Below are 8,570 nucleotides of genomic sequence, written 5' to 3'. Positions count from 1 at the left end.
AAGGGAGAAAGGGATTACAATAAAATACAAAACAAGCATCAAAATGGAAGTAAGACCTTGGCTATTACTAATTTACTTAAATGTCAGTGGACTAAAATGAAAAGACATGACTAAATTGATTCTTTTAGAAAGACTCAACTATATGCTGCTTATAGGAAACTCACTTCACCTCTAAGGCCACATACAGATTTAAAGCAAAAGGATGGAACATGATATTCTATGCAAACAGAACCCAAAAGAGAACAAGAAGTGGAAGACCTCTATCAGATAAAAATCAAAAGTAGTAAAGAAGGACCAGGAAGGTCATTATAAATGACAGAGAGCTCACTTCAGCACGAGGAAATAATACTTATAAATGCATATACACCCAATGTTGGAGTACCCAAATATATCAAGTAAATGTCAATCAAAATGGACTCCAACACAGTAATAGTAGGGGACTTCACAAGAAACTCTGATCAAATTAGGTATAGCAGAAATTACCTCAACATAATTAAGACCATATAAAACAAGTGAACAGCTAACATCATACTGAATGGAGAAAAGCTGAAAGCTTTCCAAGATCTGGAATAAGACAAGGAAGCCACTCTTGCCACTATTCAACATAGTAGTGGAAGTCCCATCTAGAAAAATTAGGCAACAGAAAGAAAGGCAACTACATTGTAAAGGAGGAAGTCAAACTGTCACTGTTTACAGATGACATGATCTTATATATAGAAAACCCTAAAGACTCCACCAAAACGCTGTCAGAATAAACAAATTGATTAAAATTGCAGGATACAATATACAAAAATCAGTCATGAAGGGCTCAATAGTATAATTGTAACTAAAATAAAACACTGGCCTATTCAATCTAAAATCTTAAATCCCAAGAGGAATGGATCAGATCAAGATTTGCATATGCCACGTTCTTTTAAACTTAGGTATTACTGGGACAAACATATGACATTTAACTATCATTCATTTTATGGAAAATGTCTTATAATAAGAATGTACATTTATCCTAGCAATTACATGTCACTTTACTTCCAAATGATGATGTCTCATCTATAATGATGGTCTGCTGATAGTGAACTACAAACTAGCAAATCAACGACATGGCCTTTATTAAAACCTTCCCATGGGAGAGGGAGGAGGAGGTGCGGTGAAAGTGGGTGTGGGAGGGCAGGTATGGTGGGAAGAATCACTATATTCTCAAAGTTGTACTTATGAAATTTGTATTCCTTAAATAAAAGGTTTCTTTGAGAAAAATAAATAAATAAAACCTTCCCCAAGCTGGATAGCCATGTCTAATTTATTGTTCTCAATTTTATCACCATCATCAATCCTGTACTTTCAAAAATTAATGTACTGGGGCAGGAGATTGGTCTAGTGTTTCCTATGCCCATATACACATCAAAGAGTGAGGGTTTGAGTTGGGCTCCACCCTGATCCCAGCTTCCTGTGTAGATCTGGATTCAGTTTCTGGCTTTTGGCTTTGATTTTGCCCAGCCCTGGCTGTCGTGGGAATTTGGGGAGTGAAGCAGTAGTTGAGAGCAGTGTAGTCTCCTGCATCCCATACAGTCACTGGTTCAAGTCCTGGCTATTCCACTCCAAATCCAGCTCCCTGCTAATGTGTCTGGGAAAGCAGTGGACGATGGCCCAAGTGCTTGGGCCCCTGCAACCATGTGGGAGACCTGGAGGAAGCTCCTGGCTTTGGCCTGCCCGTCCCCCACTCCTCCCCCCCCCCCCAGCCATTTGGGGAATAAACCAGCGTATGGAAGTTCTCTGTCTCTCCCTCTAACTCTGTTTTTCAAATAAATAATTTATTTTAAAATAAGTATTTTTTAAAAATTTGATTTTCTTAGTATTTGTTTTAAAATATTTTTTCTTGTTTAATGTAATACCTTTTTTCTGAAAATCTTGTAAAATGCAGAACATTAGAATAAATGATCCTCTGTACATAAGCTGAAGACAATTTTTTTAAAAAAAATCTTATTTGAGAGACTTAGAGCTCCCATCTGTTGGTTCACTCTCCAAATGTCACCAATGACCAGCACTGGGTCAGGCCAAAGATGCTGGGAGCAGGGAACTGAATCCAGCACTCCCACATGGGTGATAGGGACTTAACTACTTGTGCTACTACCTGAAGGATGTTATCACTTGTTGGATGCACACTAGCAGGAAGCTGAAATTGGAAGATGTACTGGGATTTGAACTCAGGCACTCTGATATGGGATGCCAGTGTCCTGACCAGTATTCTAAACATTAGGCCAAACACCTGCCAATGTTAATTTCCTCATGCATATTTTTAATTAAATATTGGTACATAATATGTTTTATCTTTCTATTGTATGTAGAAATCATTTTGCTTTTAGTATAATTTTGTAGGCTTCCCCTGCAGATTCCATACATCTCAATCCAAGAGCATTCCCTACACATTTTCCATTTTATTATTTGATATAGCAATTGGGATCTTATCTCCCATAAAAAGTTTCTGCCAGTACATTTACCTTGTAAACTGTATCCAGATTTTCCTAGTCATTACACCAAACTAGCATTAATTCTAAATTTAATTTGAGTCTCCTAGGGAAATAAACATATATAATTTCCAAATGTTCCTTTCCCATATTTATGTTACTTGCTTCATATATATTTCATAGATTAAAATTTCTAGACTAATTTAAATAATAAGCACATTATCAACCTCCTTGTGTTTTGGTCTTGACTTAGTATTTTTGAAATAAATGTTTAATTTACTTGAAAGGGCAAGGGAGGGAAGGATAGAGAAATCTTCCATCCACTGGTTCACTCCTCAAATACCCAAAACAGACAGGACTGGGCCAGGCTGAAGGCAAGAGTTTGGAACTCCATCTGGATCTCTCACGTAGGTGACAGGGATTCAAGTTCTTTTTATAAAAGATTTATTTTACTTCTTTGAAAGGCAGTTACAGAAGGAGAGAAGGAGAGACACAGAGAGATCTTCCATCCACTGGTTCACTCCCCAAATGGCTGCAATGGTTAGGGCTGGGTCAAACCGAATCCAAGAGTCAGGAGTTTCTTCTGGGTCTCCCATGTGTGTGCAGAGGCCCAGCACTTGAACCACCTTCTGCTGCTTTTCCAGGTGCATTAGTAAGGAGCTGGACTGGAAGTGGAGCAGGCGGGAGTCAAACCGGTACCCATATAGGATGCTGGCATTGCAGGCAGCACCTTTACTCACTATGCCACAACACCAGCCCCAGATGCCAAATTCTTGAATTATAACATGCTACATCCAAGGATGTGCCTTAGTAGGAAGCTGGATCAGAAATGGAGTGACCAGAACTTGAACCAGGTACTCTGGGATGCAGTTGTCTCCAGGGGTAGATTAACCCACCGAGCCACAAGTTCTCCTTAGTCTTGATTTGAATGGAACCACCTCTAGTTTGTTACAATTATGACATTTTCAGTTACTGAGATTAGAGTGATAACTTCTATGATATATGAAGAATTTCTTCCCATACTTTAAGCGGATATGGAATTCAGTAGAAGGGAATCAGATCACCACAGCTTATAGTTTATCTTTTGATAGTGTTTTAAAGCCCCCCCCCCCTTTTCCTAAACTCCATGTCCCCCCATTCACAAGCAGGAATGAGAGCTGAGCTGAGGTGTATATGGGGAAGGTCTACTCTGCTTCCTCTTTCTACATACAGTGTTAAGAACACAGCCTGTGCTAAGCACAAGGAGGCCCTGAAGCCAATATTCTTAATATTGAAGTATCCTCAGGTTCCTAGGTTAACCTTTTGGTCACCTGGCTTTTCTTTCCTTTGCTGAAGCCCAGCTATTAGCATTTTAGTTAAAGTTTTTTTTTTTTAGATTTTTTTTTTTTTTTTGACAGGCAGAGTGGATAGTGAGAGAGAGACAGAGAAAGGTCTTCCTTTCTGCCATTGGTTCACCCTCCAATGGCCGCTGCGGCCGGCGCATCTCGCTGATCCGAAGCCAGGAGCCAGGTGCTTCTCCTGGTCTCCCATGTGGGTGCAGGGCCCAAGCACTTGGGCCATCCTCTACTGCCTTCCCAGGCCATAGCAGAGAGCTGGCCTGGAAGAGGGGCAACCGGGATAGAATCTGGTGCCCCAACCTGGACTAGAACCCGGTGTGCCGGCGCCGCAAGGCAGAGGATTAGCCTGTTAGTTAAAGTTTTAACATTCAGATCTGTGAGTTTCACTGTTTTGGTATTATAAACTTAAATTCAGGAAAGGGACTGGCAACTGGTACTTCCAAGTGATTGCTTCCCCCTAAGGAACTGCAGTAGTATCTTCCATATATGTAGTATCTTACATATATGATTTTTGAGTTTTAAAGGTTACATGGCTTATACTAGCATGATTAAAAATACCAGATTAAACATCCTTATTTAACTCATCATGGCAATTATTGGTGCCTAGAACATTCAAAACACTTCTGATATAAAGCCATCCTACTTTAAGGCCTCTTATGGAGGTAATCTGATAATTATTTATGACTCAGTGTTTAAAAAACAGGAAGAAATTTTTAAAAAATTTTAATTTATGGTTGAGGAAGAATCTGCACTTTTACTTCCCTAACTCAGATCCCCTCTTTTACATGCAACAGATGACCATGTTGTTTTTTACATTTGTATGTATAAACAATGTTATAATAAATTACACTGCCTTCTAACAGTTTCATTTTCAGTGTCAAGCTTTCAACCTCCTAAGCTTCAATTGATATGATTCCTTATGCTTTCTGGTTAATATACTTAAAAATTACTTCCCTATAATTTCAATGTTAACTTTAGAAATGAAGTGCTAAATAGCTATGGCTCCTTAAGTTAAAAAAATTTTTATTTCCTTTAGAGAAAAGTACTGTCAATGCAGTTAAGATACTGCTTGAGATCAGTGGGAAACACCAGGATGGCAGAATAGGGAGGGAGCTTTCTGCTCTAGTCTAGGGAAAGATAGTTAAAAAAAAAAAATCAACAAACAAACAAAAAAAATGGAGACAGTTCAATCTCAGGGAAGAGTTAGAAAATGGAAGATTAGAGGGACACTGTGGATCTACATGAAGGGTCTGGACACACACAACTCAGGACCCCAGCAGCCAAGAGCCTCAGCAACAGCTTTGGAGAATGAGGTGAGACCAGGCTGCAGCAGCACAAGCCACTGGCGATAAAGCTGCAGAACAGCCTGGTGTGAGTCGCACTTGCAGCCCTGTGACGGACAGTGTACCTGACAACTTAGAGGGAAAACAAAAGGGAGCATATTTCATTCTTTACCCAGCACCTCTGTCCTGGAACTAGCCAAGAGAGGGTAGGCGCCAGGTTGTGTTCATGTGCCCTGCAACCAGCTGAGCAGAGATGCCTGAATCTGGCTGGGAGATCTGACCGGGGTTGGGCACTCCTGACTGTGAATGCACGGTGCCTGCATGTGAGGGCACAGGGTGCGGCTGGGTCTTTGGGCTGTCATCACGGGCAGCTCCACACGCTGGGGCTCCCTGATTCCCTGGTGAGGGTCATTGCTGCCAGAGTCATGCTCACACTGAGGACTGCACAGATCCTTTGTGTGGTTCTTGTGGCACTGTAAACGAATATTATACTCACTGGAGCTAGCAACCAGGTATTGGTCTCCTTGGGGGGGGGGGGGGCAAGAGACTATGCCGAAAGAGCTGATTAATCCTCCCCTCTGATTAAACGAAAGAAAAAAAAAAAAAAAGAAGAGATTTACTATGCCCATGTTGGGTATCACCTTGGACACTCCCCTTACCCCGTGGAGCACTGAACAGAGCTTCCTTGCCACTCCTTGGCATGCCTCAGGGTATTTACTGAAAGAGCAAACAGACCACTAATCCACAGAGGCATAGTTAGTCTCAAAATAAAAGCCATCACGGGGGTGGGGGGGGGTGGGGGACAACAAGTATTTCCACAAATGCCCCCAAAATAAACACAGCAACTCAAGAAACAAAAGTAAGGAAGACAACATGATACCTCTAAAGGAACACAATCACACTTCAATATTAGAATGTGAAAATGAAGAGATAAAGAAATGCAGGAAACAGAATTTGAAAAATTGATCACAGAATTACTTAGAAGTAATCAGATGCAAATTCACAAATTTAAGACATTCATATATGACATGAATGAACATTTTTGCCATGAAATTGAGATCTTAAGGAGAAATCCTCTGAAGGGAGGAAAGAGCTTCCACTTTGCCTATGGGCTTGTGAAAATACTGGAGTTTGTGGATTCAAAAGGATTCCATAGCCTAGACAGTTCTTGTCAAGAGTCTCGGGTGATCACTGATGTCATGAGTGTTAATTGTTAAATAAACAACAGGAGTCACTGTGCAACAACTTACCATGCAGGACCTCTGTCCTCAAAGAGTTGTATTGAGACTTAATAGTAAAACTCATTCTCAAAGAATTACTTCATTTTAGTGTATTAAGTGGAAGACATATTCTTATGTCTCACAAATTATAGTTATGTCTAAGTGCTCCCAAAAGATGTATCATTCTTGAGTTCCTCTTTAAAGATAATAAAGTTTAAAAAAAAAAAAAAAGCAAAATGATTATTGAGATGCAAAGACTTTGAACAGCCCTTGTCTGGACTGCTGAGGAACAGCTTTTGTTCTTTTTTTTTTTTTTTGACAGGCAGATTTAGGCAGTGAGAAAGAGACAGAAAGGTCTTTCTGTCTGTTGGTTCACCCCCAAAATGGCTGCTGCGGCCTGCACACTGCGGCCAGCATGCTGCGCCGATCAAAAGCCAGTAGCCAGGTGCTTCTCCTGGTCTCCCATGCGGGTGCAGGGCCCAAGCACTTGGGCCATCCTCCACTGCACTCCCGGGCCATAGCAGAGAGCTGGACTGGAAAAGGAGCAACAGGGATAGAATCCGGCGCCCTGACCGGGACTAGAACCTGGGGTGCCGGCCCCACAGGCGGAGGATTAGCCTAGTGAGCTGCGGTGGTTTTTTTTTTTTTTATGTTTTTTATGTTTTTAGTTTTTTTTTTCTTTTTTTTCTTTCTTTCTTTTCTTTTTCCTCCCTCATAAAAGTGCTGAGCTCTTTACCCAGAATAGAGTTAATCTTATGTGTATAAAGTTAAATGAAGTTAAAACAAGACTGGGAACAGGAGAGGGAAGAGGAGGGGTAGGAGTGTAGGTACAGTGGGAAGAATTACTGTGTTCCTAAGGTTGTATTTATGAAATGCATGCAAATAGATAAAAAGAAAATAAAATTACCATAAACAGAAATCAAAATGAAATATTGGAAGTGAAGAATTCAATAGAAAATAAAATGTGGTGGAAAGCCTTAACAACAGCAAAACAAAGAATACGCAAGTTAGAAGACAAATCTAGGAAATTTTATTGTCAAACCAAAAAAAGAAATTAAAAAACTACAAAACAGTGTCGCAGATATATGGAATACCATCAGGCAAGCTAACATACAGGTCTTAGAGGAGTTCCTAAAAGGCATGGAAAGAGAGAATGGATTAGAAAGCATTTTTAGTGAAATAATTATAGGAAACTTCCCTAATTTGGAGAAAGAAAGGGATGTCAAGTACAGGAAGCACCAAAAACTCCTAATAGACATGACCCGAAAAGATCTTCACCACACATATTGTAGTCAAACTCTCTACAATAACACATAAAGAAAAGATTATAAAATATGCTCAAGAGAAACAGAGGATTACTTTCAGAGGATCTCCAATTAGACTCACAGTGGACTTCTCATCAGAAACCGTACAGGCTAGGAGAGAATGGAGAGATATATTATTCCAAGTCTTAAGAGAAAAAAAAAGTTAACCCAGAATACTGTACTCTGCAAAGCTCTCACTTATGAATGAAGGTGAAATAAAGACGTCCCATAACAAACAGCAACTGAAAGAATTTGTCACCACCTGTCCAGAAGATGTTTAAGGATATGTTGTACACAGAAACACGAAAACATGGTCATCAGTATGGAAGATAGTAAAGGAAGGAAAGCTCTCAGTAAAAGTACAAAGGAAATCCATAGTAGAAAGTAGGAATATTTGGCCGGCACTGTGGCTTAACAGGCTAATCCTCCACCTTGCGGCGCCGGCACACCGGGTTCTAGTCCCGGTTGGAGCGCCGGATTCTATCCCGGTTGCCCCTCTTCCAGGCCAGCTCTTTGCTATGGCCCGGGAGTGCAGTGGAGGATGGCCCAAGTGCTTGGGAGAAGCACCTGGCTCCTGGCTTCGGATCAGCACGATGCGCCGGCCGCAGCGGCCATTGGAGGGTGAACCAGCAGCAAAAAGGAAGACCTTTCTCTCTGTCTCTCACTATCCACTCTACCTGTTAAAAAAAAAAAAGTAGGAATATTTATGGAAAAATGAATGGCAGGGCAAAGTCATTACTTATCAATAGTCACCTTGAATGTAAATATGTAAATGGCCTTAACTCTAGAGTTAAAAGACAAACACTGGCTGAATGGATTAAAAAACAAAACGAAACCCATCTATTTGCTGTGTGAAAGAAACACATCTTATCAATAAAGATGCATGCAGACTGAAAGTGAAAATATAAAAAGATATTCCATGCTAACAGAAATGAAAAAGGAGCTATTGAGTCACCCTAAAATCAGA

The 8,570-nt window shown here is 40.5% G+C and overlaps 1 pseudogene; it reads right to left on the bottom strand.

The window, feature by feature from the left end:
- Window positions 1-3,583: 3,583 nt before the first annotated feature.
- LOC133768683 (small nucleolar RNA SNORA51) lies at window positions 3,584-3,708 on the bottom strand (annotated as a pseudogene).
- Window positions 3,709-8,570: the final 4,862 nt, after the last annotated feature.

Source organism: Lepus europaeus, chromosome 1 (assembly GCF_033115175.1).
Source record: "Lepus europaeus isolate LE1 chromosome 1, mLepTim1.pri, whole genome shotgun sequence".
Taxonomy (NCBI): Eukaryota; Metazoa; Chordata; class Mammalia; order Lagomorpha; family Leporidae; genus Lepus; species Lepus europaeus.
This window is presented reverse-complemented; position numbering and strand designations above follow the sequence as displayed.